Source organism: Triturus cristatus, chromosome 1_1 (genome assembly GCF_964204655.1).
Source record: "Triturus cristatus chromosome 1_1, aTriCri1.1, whole genome shotgun sequence".
NCBI lineage: Eukaryota > Metazoa > Chordata > Amphibia > Caudata > Salamandridae > Triturus > Triturus cristatus.
In genome coordinates, this window is record NC_140579.1 from 779,847,552 (window position 1) to 779,863,687 (window position 16,136).

Sequence of the window (16,136 nt, forward strand, 5' to 3'; positions counted from 1 at the left end):
TGGGTTTGGTAGGTTTCCCTAGATGGCCGCCGAGCACCGGGCCAAAAACCCAAGTGACCCCCCTTGCAAAACCAGGTGGTTTTGAGATAGGCAATTTTGATGTTACCTCACTACGTTTTGCGCTGTTTCCTGTCGCGGGCACTAGGCCGAACCACACAAGTGAGATACCGTTTTTCTCGTAAGACTTAGGGGAACGTGGGGTGGGTGGAAATTTGTGGATCCGCGCAGATTCCGGTACTTTCCACGACAGAAATGTGGGGAAAATGTGTTTTTTTTGACAATGTTTTAGGTTTGCAAGGGATTCTGGGTAACAGACCCTGGTGGGAGGCAGTCAAGTCACCCCATCCTGGATTCCCCTGGGTGTCTAGTTTTCAAAAATGTATAGGTTTGCTAGGTTTCCCAAGGTGCCTGCAGAGCTAGGGTTCAAAAACTACAGCTAGACATTTTGCCAAAAAAGGGTAATTTTTCACTGCGAAATTGAGGTGTGACCACGTTGCGTTTTGCGCCGTTTCCTGTCACGGGCACTATGCCTACCCACACAAGTGAGGTACCATTTTTATCGGGAGACTTAGGGTAATTCAGATTTGTAAAGGAACTGTTATTATCTATTGACTTTCGATGCATTTCTGCCTTCCAAATGAAAGACATTGTGTAAAAAAATAAGTCATTCTAAAAAATGACTGATAATTCTCATGCTAGTATGAGTATTCCCAATTTCAGAAATATCTGCTTTTTCTAAACTCTATATTTTGTTCCCATTTCAGAAATACATAGGTGTCTTTCATACCGATTTTTCCATGTACAACATTTTTACAGAATATTTACTATATACCCGGTACATAATAAAAAACCATTGCAAGTTGCTGCTCAGTTTTTGGCTCTGTGCTCGTCGGGTTCTTGTTGAACCTACAAGTCCTATATATCCCCACAACCAGTAATGTCCAGCGGATGCAACGGTATATTGCTTTCAAAGAGCTGTCATAATTAGAAGAAGTTACAGGTGAAAACGTTGACACAAAAGGCTGTTTTTTTTTCAACTAATTTTCAATTTATCCTATATTTAACTATTTGTTTCTATAAAAAAAACCTTGATGGATCTACACAAATGACCCCTTGCTGAATTCAGAATTTTGTCGTCTTCTCGAAAATGTGTAGCTTTCCAGGATCCATTATTGCTTTTGTACCCATTTCTGCCATTAACTGGAAGGAGGTCAAAAGCACAAAAAATAGCAAAAATAGGCTATGTCCCAGAAAAATGCCAAAACTGTGTAAAAAATGTTGGGTTTCTGAGAAAAGTCTGGTATCCCCAAAATGCTGGGAAAATGGTGATTTCAACCTCACAAACCCTTTTTTGATAACATTTGCAGGGAAAATCCCAGATGCTTTCATTTGCAGCCCGTTTTTCCAATTTCTCCGAAAAAAAACAAAATTTTGCTGTATTTTGGCTCATTTCTGTGACGCCTCCAGGGGAATCCACAAACCCTGAGTACCTTTAGACTCCCCATGATGTTGGAAGAAAAGGACTCAAATTTGGCGTGGATACCTAATGTGGTCAAAAAGTGACAGGGGCCTAAGCGCGCACTACCCCAAATAGCCAAAAAAAGGCTTGGCACAGGAGCGGGAAAAGGCCTGGCAGCGAAGGGGTTAAAAGTCCAAGTATCTGAGTTCTCATTTTCTTTTCTAGCCCCCATCTTATCAATTCTAGTCTCCATTAAGAAGATAAAACTGTATTTCTGATTGCAATAAACTCCTCATACTGATTCGTTCTGACACTTTAGGATTATTACAATAGAGAAATCGATTTAAGAACTGGCCATCTTTATAATTTTTGTCTCTATAATTCAAAAATGAAATGATCCTCTCCTCACAAAGCTCTTCTTTCTCTCAAAGTATTCCTTCTACACCCTCTTGGAGCTCTTTCTAGCTAACCAGGCTCACACTCTATGAATATATATATATATATATATATATTCAATGAAAAAAACATAGGTTTCAGGGGTGTTATAGTTAGCTGGACTTTTCACTTGTACAAAACCATTGAAATTCCCCCGTTATAGTTAGTTCAGCTAACTATAACTCGCGCGCCCGCAATGCACTGCTGATGACGTCACATATTACATCACTCATGACATGGTCAGTGACATCACTCATGACATCACTGATGACATCTCAAATGACATGCTAATTCCTAACTATAACGTGCCTGAAACCTATGGTTTTTTCTGTGAATTTCAAAGGGTTTTTAAATGCTAATTTCTAACTATGCCTACAGAGATAGGACATGTGAAGAAAGAAGAAAAAATGCACAGAAAGAAAAAAAAGGTGCAGAAAGAAGCAACAGAAGTCCTCAAAGACGAAGAAAAGTGCAGGAAGAAGGATAACGTGCAGAAAGAACAAAAAGAAGAGCAGAAAGAAGCCTTGTTGCAAAATCATCCTGTACCCTCAACTTTTTCAGAGGGATACTGGTGTTAACTGAGTCTGACTAACCAGTCCTAGAGCCAGTGATATGTTAAAAGACACTTAGAATACAGTGAAAACACCTACATACACTAGGGAACATTATGCGTTGGGGTCCTCCTGTGATTAGCATGACCTCCTCTGTAAGCCCCTAGTATATAATAGGGCAGGGGGATTAAAACTACCTCTTAAAACAGGCTACAGGGCGTTTCTGCACACGGTAACTCAGGCCCCGTCCCCTCCCTTCACCACTGTGTAAACACGCCCTGTGTCCGTTTTTAGTTGGGAGATTAAGTTCATTTGAATCTTGAGGGTCCCTAGGGTCCAACTAGCCCACTAGGTACCTCCAGTAAGTTCCACAGAGCTGCATTGCAGAGAGGTGTAAAAAGTGGCACGGCCTGGACCACTTCTCTGCAATGCAGCTCAGTGACGCTTACTGGAAGCACTTGGTGAGCTAGTTAGCCCCCAGGGGCCCTCAGTATTGAAGGAAAATTATATCCCCAATTTAAAACGTGCCACAGGGCGTGTTTGCACACGTCACCTCAGGCCCCGTCCCCTCCCTTCACCACTGTGTAAACGCGCCATGTGGCTGTTCTAAGTTGAGAGATTAAGTCCCCTTGAATCCTAAGGGTCCCTAGGGTCAAACTAGACCACTAGGTACCTCCAGTAAGCGCCACAGAGCTGCGTTGCAGAGAGGTGTAAAAAGGGGCTTGGCCTCAGAACACCTGTCTGCAGCGCAGCTCCCTGGTGCATACTGGAGATGCCTGTTGGGCTAGTTGGCCCTCAGGGACCCTCAGTATTGAAGAGGAATTAATTCCCCAACTTACAACTCACCAGGGGGCGCGTTTGCAGAGTGCTGCAAGGAGGGGGCGTGGCCTCCGGCACGATGCCAGTCTTTTATTTATTTTAATTTTTTAAGAAGGGGGGCTGTGTGGTTTCCCTTCTTATTCTAATTTATTGGCCCTGATGACCCCATCCCCCAGGGCCTGTCTCCTAATTATATTTTTTTGACCCCAATCTCCATGAATATGTCATGCCACACTTGTCTTCGCACGGGTTATATTGCCCCATCTAACGTGCCTTCCTCGATGCCTATGTTATAACGCACAGTGCTATGCCATACATATTACAATCTGGGATCCATATCTTTGTCACAGTGCATATGCAATGTTACACTCCCCAGCACATATTTTATATTCAACTTTAGAGACTAGTTAGGTTACACAACACTGCCCTGTGCATATTACACTCCAAGGCGCATATCGCATAGCACGCGCTAGTGCCTGTGCTATCTCTCGCTCTCCAATGAATCTGTCATTGCGCACAATGTATTGCATATTATATTTCACGCCCGGTTCATCTTATATCACACTTTTTGGTGCATAGTTTATACCATATACTACATCTAGTTTTCATTTTCAATCGTGCTCTCAGGACTATGTTCTATATAACACTGCGTCCACCTACCCTTTTCACGGGCATTACATTTTGCGATAGGGGGTGGAGGGTCAGGGGTTGTTTCTGCCAAGTGAGCCCGGAGTCACAGTCACAAACGTCCTCTTTGTTATTACTGAGGGAAATGACTTCATGCCTGTCGCAATGTTTTGTTTATTAGGTTGATTGGGATTTGTTTGTACAAGATGTAGATTGAAGTCTCACGATAGTAACATTTTATGTTGAGGAAATGTTTTTGGGAGTGATTTTAGGATTGTTGCCAGTAAGGCAATGTGATCAAATTTACTCTTCTGGCTGGGATGTATGTAAACATTGCAAATTAACAGATTATCATTGCAGGTGTTGAGTTGTGGTCCTAAATCCAGATATAATGAGAGTTTGGTGCATTGTATCCATGCCAGACTGAGGTCTACTTGGTTTTGTTGCCACCGAAGATGGGTTGCTGTATCAGTTGAGAGACCTCCTGCAGCTCTGCCTTCTTTTGATTTTTTTTGTTGCTTCTTGTTAATACTTCGTGAAGGCTATGATTGCTGTGGGATGCTCAGACCATGTTTTGAAGAAAGAGGAGAATGTCAAAGTTTTGAAGAAAAGAAATGAAAATTGACTTCCCCACCTTGCTTATAAGGCCATTCACATTCCAAGAACAGAGTTTTTAAAGGTGATTGGGGGATGTTTCTGTTGTACTGGGTTTTAATCATGCCACTCTTCTTGGAGGAGCAGGGTCCTGTGCGCTTTGCAGGGAGATCTGTCTCATGGAGCTCGGAGCTCCGGGGGCTGCTGTATGGGTGATGCATTGATTTTCTAGACTAATGGGGTATTTTCCTGCTGGGCCAATTTCGGCCCTGAGGGTACTGGCTGACACTGTGCCGGGTTTTGGAGGATGGGTCAACTGTGGCTGTAGGGGGCTGGGATACCTCTCTGGCTCAGTTCTTTTTAGTTCAATGCCCCAATTTAGAAAGCAGCCTCTATGTTGCCATACCTCCGTGCCTGTTTTGGAGTTGGACCAAGTGATCACCATTACTTCAGGACCTGCCCTTTCTCGATTGGGTTTGACCTCAATGCCTTCTATTTCGTGAGTTGTTACATGATTCAAGGTTTCAATTGTGTTAACAAGTTACATTCCTGTTTAACGTTTCTTGGCGTCCTTTAGACCTATAGAAGGGAATCATTTCTAGTCTCGGTATGGCGTCACCCATCATAGCTTTGTGGTAGTGTATGCCCCCTGGACTGCCCCTGGCCCCTGCCCAGGTTTGGGTTTGTGCTTCTGAATGGTGTTGGCACTGGGTGTGGTCAGAGGTGGTAGCTTCAAAAAGTGGGTGAGCCCATTGATTGTTTCGGTCCTCAGAGCCTTTTTGTGCCTCTGGCAATTGTGAAAGGAGGTTCTGATTGATCGGGCTTGTGACGTGTGCTGTTGCGGTTAAACAAGTCAGGTGAGATATGCTGGACAGACGTGGTTCAGAATGAGTTGTATGGTGATCCTTTATGGGCCAATTGCTCGGCCCTGCCTCGGCCCATTTTTCAGGTATGGTAAAGTGTGTGCAGCCATCCAGAAACACTTTCAACTTGGCGGGATACAGCAACCTATATTTCAAAGCGATTGCTCTGAGTTTTTGCTTAACCCCGCAGAAGAACTGTTGTTGTAGCTAGACAGCCCTGGTGAAATCCAGGAAAAAATACAGAGAACATGGTTCTCGATCTTCAGGTCTCCTGTTTTTCACACCTGCTGGAGGACCTCATTCCGATCTTTATAGTTGAGAAATTTAGCAAATATAGTTCTGGGGGGGCCCTGGTCTCCGAGGTGGGGCTAAGGCTCAATGGGCAGAATCTCAACAGGGCTGCATCTGGGATTGCGGTCTTTATCCCCTTCTCCAGAAAAGTCTATGGCGGGTCACCTTCAACTCCCTCCGGGAATCCCACAAACCTAAGGTTACACCTGCAGGAGCTCCCCTCTGCATCCTCCAGCCTTGCCTCCATCACACCTGATCGGGCCTCCAGAGTGGTGACTGCTGTCTTCAGTTGTGTGAGCTCTTCCCTCATTTCTGTGACCCGCGTCTCCATTTCCACTGATCGTTCAGCCACTTTGCACAGGTCAGTGTGGAGCAAATTCACATCAAATGCCATAGCCTCAATTTTTGCCTGTACTGCAAGACCTAAAGCTTTAATGGCTGCCAGGATCTGAGCCCCGAAAGGTTCCACAGCACCCGGGCGGTTCAATCCTCCCAGACTGGTGGGGCTCTGACAGCACCCTTAACAGTAAACAGGTCCATTTTCTTTTGTTGCGTGCCCCACATCTGTCTATCCTTGCCTGTCATGCACCAGGGAGTGGGCCCACTCCAACACTGAAGGTACAAACCTCGCCCCACCACCACACACCTCCACAGAAGACCCCCAAGCAGATCCAAAGGTACAGAGAATATGCATAAGAGACAAATATGAAACAGCAGCAGGTAAGTATTCAGATTTTATGATCTGAATTCCAATTGTCAATGTCCCAGGGGAGGCGAGGCAATGCAGACCAACCTTTTCAGGCTCCCGACCATCACTTATATCAAGGATATCCCTAACCTGCCCCCACTCCAATAGATTATGATCCAATAGCAGCCAAAAGTGCAATGGTATAGTAGAGGTACCCAAAGTGTATAAGCCAGTTATCCTGTAGTGCAGATCTGCCCTCAACTGGGGGTGCAGGAGAATGTGTTGACCTCTCAATGGGCCTGCAGCTACTTTTCTCCACCCCTTCTTGGCACCTGTAATCCTCCCAATCAAAGTGACAGTGGCCCTACAACTCTAGTGCGATCTGAGGCAATCCCGGTCTCCTGCCCAATCTATTTTGTATTGCAACCACAGTGGGGGGCAGTACCCTCTACGCTGCTCTCAGATCTGCCACCAAGGCTCTTCTCCCAGTCACTACTCCACGTTTGTAGGGCCACTGTGCTACTAGGCCTCCAGCAGACTGGAACAGGCGGCCCTCTTTGTGACAGCGGTACAAAATGGGGTGGTGATGGACGGAGCATCAGAACCAATCAAACACTCACACCCAGTCAACAGATCTGGGTTTGATCCATCACCGTTCTTTAGCCCACTCTGCCACCCCAGTTCAGACCTGGCCATATGCAAATCAGTCTGACCCTGTGCCTCATGGGAACAGTCCAGCTCGAACTGCCAAGCCATGACTTCCCTGGACCGGAAACAAGCTTCCTGGGACCGGTTTCTGGCATTTCAGCTGTCTTCAGCCAGGCTTGCTTGAATCCAGTGGCAAAGTGAGCAAGGGACTCACGTCTGAGCATACCCTGCCAACTTATGGCGAACAAAGCGGTACAAAATGGGGTGGTGAAGGACGGAGCATCAGAACCAATCAAACACTCACACCCAGTCAACAGATCTGGGTTTGATCCATCACCGTTCTTTAGCCCACTCTGCCACCCCAGTTCAGACATGGCCATATGCAAATCAGTCTGACCCTGTGCCTCATGGGAACAGTCCAGCTCGAACTGCCAAGCCATGACTTCCATGGACCGGAAACAAGCTTCCTGGGACCGGTTTCTGGCATTTCAGCCGTCTTCAGCCAGGCTTGCTTGAATCCAGTGGCAAAGTGAGCAAGGGACTCACGTCTGAGCATACCCTGCCAACTTATGGCAGGGTATTCCCAGACGTGGGACCCGTGCTCACTACGCCACTGGAGTCCAGCTATCCTGGCTGATGACGGCTGACAGCCAGAAACCGGTCCTAGGATGCTTGATTCCGATCCAGGGAAGACATGGCTTGGCAGTTCGGGCTGGACTGTCCCCATGAGGCACAGGGTCAAGACTGATTTGCATATGGCCATGTCTAAACTGGGGTGGTGTAGTGGGCAAAAGAACGATGGATTTAACCCAGATCTCTTGACTGGGGGAGAATGTATGCATTGTCAGCATTCCGTCCATCATTTGTTTGTTGTAACGCTTTTCGCCCTAAGTGGGATGGGTTTTCCCAGACGTGGGACCCGTGCTCACTACGCCACTGGAGTCAAGCTATCCTGGCTGATGACGGCTGATAGCCAGAAACCGGTCCTAGGATGCTTGATTCCGATCCAGGGAAGACATGGCATGGCAGTTTGGGCTGGACTGTTCCCATGAGGCCCAGGGTCAAGACTGATTTGCATATGGCCATGTCTAAACTGGGGTGGTGCAGTGGGCAAAAGAACGATGGATTTAACCCAGATCTCTTGACTGGGGGAGAATGTATGCATTGTCAGCATTCCGTCCATCATTTGTTTGTTGTAACGCTCTTTGTGACAGGGCATCTGCAATCTACTGACGATCATGCCGAAGGTCCCGAGGTACCCTACAGTCCCCCGCCTGCACCACGCCAAGTCCACACCTTGTTTTTGGTGTTTTGTAGACTCAGGGGTGGCAGGATACTTAAGGATCACTTTTTGCAGGTCTGGAGTGAGCGGTTAGTGCTGCCACTCGACCCCCCCTCCCTATCTATTCTCATTTTTGAGATCATGCCACAAGCTTTCACATTCGGTTCCTTTTGGGGATACCAGATACAATGGCCCATGCGGGTTATAATATTTCGTATCCCCTATGTTTCTCTGGTTAGAACTGAACAAGATTCAATTTGACATGGTCTTATCCTGGCTGGGTGAGCAAGGTATTTTTCTGCCAACTGGCACCTTCCTTCAGTTTTCCAACAGCTTTTACTATGTGGATACCACATATTACGGCTGATGCATTGCTGTAATATCTTGTATTCCCTACTATTCAATTGTTACCTTTTAGCATTTGACCAATTGGAGTTGCCTTTTGGTATGATACCAGATTGCAGTCTCTTTTCACATTTTCGATTTAATTCCACAAACTTTCACATCCTGTTCCTTTCGGGGATACCAAATATAATGGCCCATACGGACTATAATATTTGGTATCCCCTAGGTTTCGTAGTGTTATGACTTACCAGGATTCAATTTAACATGGGGTTATGTTGCCTTGGTGAGCACAGTATTTTTCTGCCAACTGGTTCCCTTCCTTGAGTCTTCTAACATCTCTTACTTTGGGGATACCAAATATTGAGGCTTGTGTGTGGGCTGTACTATCTTGTATCCCCTACTTTTCATTGGTTACCTTTTAGCCATTGCCCAACTAAATTTGCCTATTATTTGATAGCCGATTATAGTACTTTGTTGTATTTTTTATAACATTCTACAAGCTTTAACATTCAATTCATTTGAAAGGGCCTGGCGGACACCACGTGCGGTTCCAGCATTGCATTGTGCTAACCTATACCAAAATGAGGTATAGTGTGCACATAGTCCAGTGGAACCCCAAAGGTTGGCAGAGGTAAAAGGAGATAATAACTTACTCTCTAATTGTGATGGTGTGGGCGAGCAGTAAGGCTTTATCCGAGGGTAGTGTTAAACATTTATTGTACAGATTCAGGCATGAAATGATGTCACACACTCAAAGACTGAACTCAGACCAATTTTGTTTGTATCAAAATATTATTTAGTAATTTTTATTTCTGGAAACAAGCCAAGCCTAGTGCAGGTAAGTGAAATAATATTTTGCAAGTTAATATACAGTGAATAACAGTTGAATGTAGGTTAGAATGCAGGTGAGTCAACAGTTCGAAATTACTTTTCAGTTACATTACAGATTACTGTGCCTGTTACTTCTTACATTACTTTTTAAGTTACTTTTGCTGACCAGTGTGATATGCCTAGATATCACACTGGGACATCTCGTAGACAAAAAGATTTTTCACAAGAAAGGAGTCAATCCAGTCATATGGGAGAAAGCAATGTTATCGACTTAACGGTAAGTACTTAGGTTTGGGAGTTGGTTTTCTGGGGATAGCACCAGGGTTCCCCCAGGGTCAAGGATGCACTCTTCAAGCACCCTCAGCAGCAATACGGCGGCCGGGTGCAGAGTGTTGAGGCCCAATGTTATCCAACGGGGGATAGGGGGCCCCAGGTTGGTGGCTGCTCATGAGCAGGCTACAAGGTTGTGGGAGAAAAGCTCCTGGTGTTAGGTTCAGGGCAAAGGGGTATCTTAGTTAGCACCCAAAGTGTACCCGCAAGGGCCCAGGGGCGGCTGGGTACAGGGTGCTGTTTTGGCATCAGGTGCCCTTCTAATTTCAATGGGGATTCTGCGTTTGCAACAAACACTGCAGGCTCGGGGATGAAGATCTTCTGGAGGCGACCACTGGTTTGAAAGGTACGTTGGGATGCCTGGGGATGCTGGGACACAGTCGGTTTGGCCACCTAAGGCCGTTGGACATCGGGTGCAGGGGTGTCTTTAGGCGTCGGACTTTTCTTACCAGCTCCGGTCGTGGTGGGGGGGGGGGTCCTCCAGAGATGGGCTGCAGGCGTCGATTGGAGATTCTAGGCAGGTCAGAGATCACCAGATCTCAGGTCAGGATCGCTGGAGAGACCTGCTCGTGGAGTTCGCCACTCAAACTCAGGCCATGGGCTTCAGGTACAGAGTGGTGCAGACTCACGGATTTGGCTGGAGCCAGAGTCTATGGGTGAATCCATGTGCTCACTGGAGACAAAGTCTGGGTTTGGGAAGGCAGGGCAGGTCCTCCGGGTTTTTGGGGGCTGCAGGCTACAGGACACACCGGGATTTCCCTGGAGTAGGTTCGAGGTGGGGACAGGCCGGTAGGGCTGGGTCCAAGTCAGTGGGCGTCCTTCTCTTCTTAGTTGAGCATGGCTTTTTCTGTCCTTTTTCTGGTCAGGTTTTCTCTGAGGAGGCAAGGTTCAGGATTGCCCCTAAATACTAGATTCAGAGGCAATACAGGTAGGTAGAGGTCGGGACCAATGGGTCCCTTCCTTGGGGTGGGTACACCCCCTCTTATGCCACCCTCCAGTGGGAGGGGGGCATATGCCTCTCTCTTGTTGGCTGGGTTCCCCCATCTGCAAGATGGCGGGGACTGAGAGTTTTGCTCCACCTTGCCTCCCCCACCTGAGGGGTGGGGCTGGCAAAGATGGGCACACCTCCCTTTCTCACTTGGTTTTCCTGCCAATTCTCCCGCCCAAAGTGGGGGTCAGAGCAGGTGGGGGCCATTTGCTGGAAGCAGCAAATGGCTGGGGTAGCTCACAAAGACGGCAAGCCTTGAAGCTTCGTTGACCCTGTCCATCCTTGGGAAGGACGCTTGGCATCTTGTCCTAGGATGTGCATTGTTTTAGACCCCCGAAAGCAGCAGGCTCTCGACCCAGGGGTCCAGAAACATGTCTGGCGGTGGCAGCTGGTGAGCAGCCTCTCAGACAGGACACTAGAGTTACTTCATTTTTTCAGGGGGCATCCCTAAGATGCCCTCTGAGTGCATTTTTCATTAAATCCCACACTGGTTTCAGTGTGGGTTTAATGTGCTTAGAAGTTTAATACAAAACTTCCCTGTTTTCAGTAAAGCCTTTATGGTGCTGTGAAGTTCGTAATGACCAACTCCCAGCACCATATACTCTTAATGGCATTTTTGCACTTACAATGTCTAAGAATTGCTTTAGACACTCTAGCGGTACAGGGCTCAGGCACCTGTACCCTCACCACTGGTAGAGTGCACCCAGCTAGAGGGGTGGCTTACGTATGCCAGGGCAGTGGGTTGTAAGCATGGAACACAGGGATGACACTTCACTTTGTTCTGCACCAAAACACGCAGCCGTGTGTGTGTGTGTGTGTGTGTGTGTGTGTGTGTGTGTTAGTGTGTGTGTGTGTGTTAGTGTGTGTGTGTGTGTGTGTGTGTGTGTGTGTAAACGTACAGGGCCTCTAAGGGTGGCACAATAAGTGCTGCAGCCCTTAGAGGCCTTCCATGGCCACAGTGCCCATGGTACCATCTACAAGGGACTTGCAGGTGGCCAAAGAGTGCCAATTGGGTTTTGTTTAGGGAAAGAACATAGGCCCTGGGTACCTGGTTGGCAGGAACCCAGGGAACTCTCAGTCAAAGCACATCAACAGTTTGGCAAAAAGTGAGTGCAACCATGCAAAAAGAGGGCACTTTCTTACAGATATTGCATGCATTCTGGACACAAAAGCCACACTTATGTCCAAGATAGATGCAGTCTCCTTAGATGTGAACGTGCTCTGTACGGGTCACAGGAAACAGGTGGACGGTGTGGAAGATGCTGAATCCAAGTTAACGATGATGCGACCCACATTGCAGAAACTCCAAACCCAACTGAAGGATATGAGGGCAGAGGTGACCTTGCTACATCGGAGGATGCGGAGGGCCGCTTAAGCCATAATAATGTCCAATTCTCTGACTTTCTGAAGTGCTCAGTAGGCCTGAGTATGGAACTCTTCCTCAAACAGTGGTTGATGACCACAATGCTAGCAGGCAATGTACCCTAATTTTTCTCTGTGGAGCAAGCAAATCGTCTACCTTGGAGGCCGCTGCTATGGGGGCCCAGCCGAGTCCTGTAATTGCAAAACTACTTAATTCACTAATTCTTTCTTGACTCCTGCAGATGCATAAACCTGGTTACATGCCAAGGGAATTGCGAAGCCCATATCATATGACCGGAATGCTAGTAACTGGCTGACGTCATAACTGAGTAATAGGAGGAGTGGGGGACCCATAGCCGCACCTTCACAGCACAGGTGGCCAGGTATCACACAGGTAGGGGAAGTGATGCTGAAATATGGCCAGAACTCTTTTGAAGCATTGTGCTCATACCGGGCCTCTGACAGAGTTGGATACTAATGGCTCCATGGCCTCTGCTGGGGAGGACTCCCGGGAGCCGGAGTTGACGCCATGGCTGGCAGATGATCTGCCATGAAGGGTGTTTTTTTTGCTGTGTGATAAGTGGTGTGGACTGCTCACTGGAGACTGTTGTAGACACCTTGGGGCCTCATGAGCGAGGGTTGGATGCCCAGATCATTTGAGCGGGCCTGTGTATCCGTGAGCCCTGACCTCTCCAAACAGGACATGTATTTTATTACACATTTCTCTTTGGTTATTGTTAATTCATTGAATGGTATGGCTGGGCACTCAGAGGAGTCTTGGTCAGGGAGGGAGGGTTACACATCTTGTGTTTTCTTTTGATACACAGATGGAGTCTCCTATATATCCCTTTACCACACCAGTCTCAGGGGGTGCCATGAGGCACAGGGTCAAGACTGATTTGCATATGGCCAGGTCTAAACAGGGGTGGCATGGTGAGCAAAAGAATGATGAATTTAACCCAGATCTCTTGACTGGGGGAGAATGTTTTGATTTGCTCTGCATTCCGTCCATCAATTGTGTGTCTTTTGCTTTCTCGCCCTAAGTGCACCGGGTATGCCTAGACGTAGGTCCCGGACTCACTGTGCCACTGGAATCAAGCGATCTTGGCTGAAGAGGGGTGAAACCCCTAAACCGGTCCTAGGATCCTTGTTTCCGGTCCAAGGAGGACCTTGTTTGGCAGTTCGGGCTGGACTGTTCCCATGAGGCACAGGGTCAAGACTGATTTGCATATGGCCAGGTCTAAACTGGGGTGGCATGGCGAACAAAAGAATGATGGATTTAACCCAGATCTCTTGACTGGGGGAGAATGTTTTGATTTGTTCTGCATTCCGTCCATCAATTGTGTGTCTTTTGCCTAATGTTGATCAGCCGGCTTTCTTTGCACAGCTATCTCAGAAACTAGCGCCGGTCCTGACTGGACCTGTGCTTTTGGGGGGAGATTTGAATGGCATTACCGAAGTGGCCCTGGACTGTTCTCATCCAGCAGTCCCTGACGCCCCCAAGCATAGAATAGCAGAAGCCCGATGCAACTGGCAACGGCACTGGGGACTGACAGACACTTGGAGGGCCCATCACCCAGGGGAACGGGACTACTCTTATTTCTCGGCTCTACATGAGCTACATGTTAGACTGGACTCTATTCTTTGTTCCCCAGATGTGCATGGGGGGGGGGATCACACTGAGTGAGTACTTAGGGGATTATGATCTGATATTGTCCTGGCTGTTAGTGTCCATGAATTGGCTGTGATTTAGGTCCACTATTCCCAGTTGGTGCCTCGGACCGGAGACTTTGGACGACCAGGTCTTTAGAACCACAATAGGCACTGCTATCGAGGAGGACTTCCAGAACAACACTAACACGACAACTAGCATACACAATGAGTGGGATGCTTTCAAAGTAGTGATAAGAGGTCGCTGTATAGGAGAAGCAGTTGGGGTGCCAAGAACCTTGCTGAATGAGGTACAGAGGACAGAACAACAGCTCAGAGACGTGGAAAGAGATAGACCCGAACGAGAGGATAGACAGGAGGGTCTTATGTCGGCCAGAGAAGAATTGGCGACCCAAGTGGAACGCCTGAGATGTTTTGATTATAGGGCATACGTGGCGCGGGCACACGCTGAGAGGGACAAATCTGGGGCACTGCTGGCTTGGCTGGCCAATCCGGCACGAAGAGGGACACCAATCTTAGAACTGCGAGGTGGAGATGGAACAGCGTATTACGGGCAGCAAGCTATTAATTCGCAGTTTCTGGAATATTATACTATCCTGTTTCAAAGTCAACTAGATCCCCGGGTGTTGGAGGAGGAGGATTTCCTGGATATAGAACTCCGTCAGGTTGAGGCGTAAGATGCAGAGATATTGGGTCGTAATGTGGAACTGGAGGAGATCCGGGGAGCAATAAAACGTATGGCCAGGAATAAAACTCCTGGTACAGATGGGCTCCCAATAGAGTTTTATGCCACATATGTGTATCTGTTGGCTCCCCATCTGTTAGCCCTCTACAACAGGTCGCGGCGGGATGGCTGCTTACCTCGCTCGACTAAAGAAGCAATAATCGTACCACTCCTCAAACCGGATAAACCGGCGTGGGATCGCGCCGCCTATCGCCCCCTCGCAATGCTTAATCTGGATTACAAGATATTGAGCAGTATTCTAGCCGGGCGTTTACGGACCCATATGACAGCACTTGTGCATGTAGATCAGGCCGGGTTTATTCCTTCCCGGAATACGGCCATGAATGTACGCCGACTGTGTCAACTGCTACACAATTCAGCGCATGTAGGGGAAGAGGCGTGCATCTTATCGATTGACATTGAGAAGGCATTTGATAGTCTGGAGTGGCCTTATTTGTTTAGAGTCCTACAAGCTTTCGGACTGGGCGAGGGATTTGTGGCTTGGACAAGGATATTGTACAACCTCTCGACTGCCAGGGTCTGCACGGGGGGAGTGATTTTGGAGGCCTGCAGCGTGGGCAGGGGGACGAGGCAGGGATGCCCGCTGTCTCCCCTCCTGTTTGCACTGGCAATAGAGCCGCTGGCGGTGCATGCAAGATCGGGACGATATTACAGGGGTCTGGACGGGGTGGGTCAGTTCCACTACATTGCTCTGTACGTGGACGCTCTCCTAATGTTCCTTGCCAATGCTGCTGAGGAGTTGCGGGGGGCTCGGGACTTGCTGGCTAGATTGGGACGTGTGGCGGGTCTCCGAGTCAACTGGAATAAGACGTGCCTTTTCCTTGTTCAGGGTGGCAGAGGTGTACCACCAGATGTGCTAGACGTGAGGTGGGAAAGAAGCTGCCTGACTTATCTAGGAGCCCGGATCTATCACGAACCCTCTGACCTGCTAGAAGGTAATATCGGAAGGGCGTTACGAACCACCAGGAGCAATTTTGAATTCTGGGGGTCCCTTCCACTTTCAGTAGCGGGGAGGGTGGCGTTGCTAAAGATGGTAACCTTGCCACGCCTACTGTACTATTTTGGCTCACTTCCTCTATGGATACCGCAAAAATACTTCACCCAACTCAACACCATGACTACGGGATTTTTATGGGGTTCTGGGAGATGCAGAGTGGCGCTCACTACCATGCTGCGACCCAGGCGGGAGGCGGGATTCGCAGTCCCTAATGTTGAGGCCTATTACCACGCAGCCCAGTTTCAATGGTTCACAAAGTGGATGGCCAGGGGATTACGTCTGGGGGAAGACCAATGGGGCATAGGCCCCAGACCTGCGCAAGCTTTCTCGGACACTCCTCCGGCTCCCTTTGAGCGAACAAGAGATCCCGAGGGAGCTGTGGGTGGTGCGGCAATGCTGGAATCAGGCTAACAGAAGAGCCAAGGTGGGACCCCCGTATTCCCCTGAGATCCCGTTGAGGGTCTGCGAGGCACTGCCACATGGGGGGGGATTGGCAGCGATTGCGAGATTGGGAAGAAGTGGGGGTCTCCACTGTTGGGGACCTATATGAGGACAGCGTCCTCTTACCCTTCCAGGACCTTTTAAAAAGGTATGAACTGCCCCGTCATGA

At 48.1% G+C, this 16,136-nt stretch overlaps 1 protein-coding gene across 4 annotated transcripts in view; it reads left to right on the forward strand.

Annotated features, from left to right (window-relative positions):
* Positions 1-16,136, forward strand: part of LOC146871072 (sortilin-like) — a 947,375-nt gene that overhangs the window by 133,968 nt on the left and 797,271 nt on the right. The gene's annotated exons all lie outside the window — the stretch shown is intronic.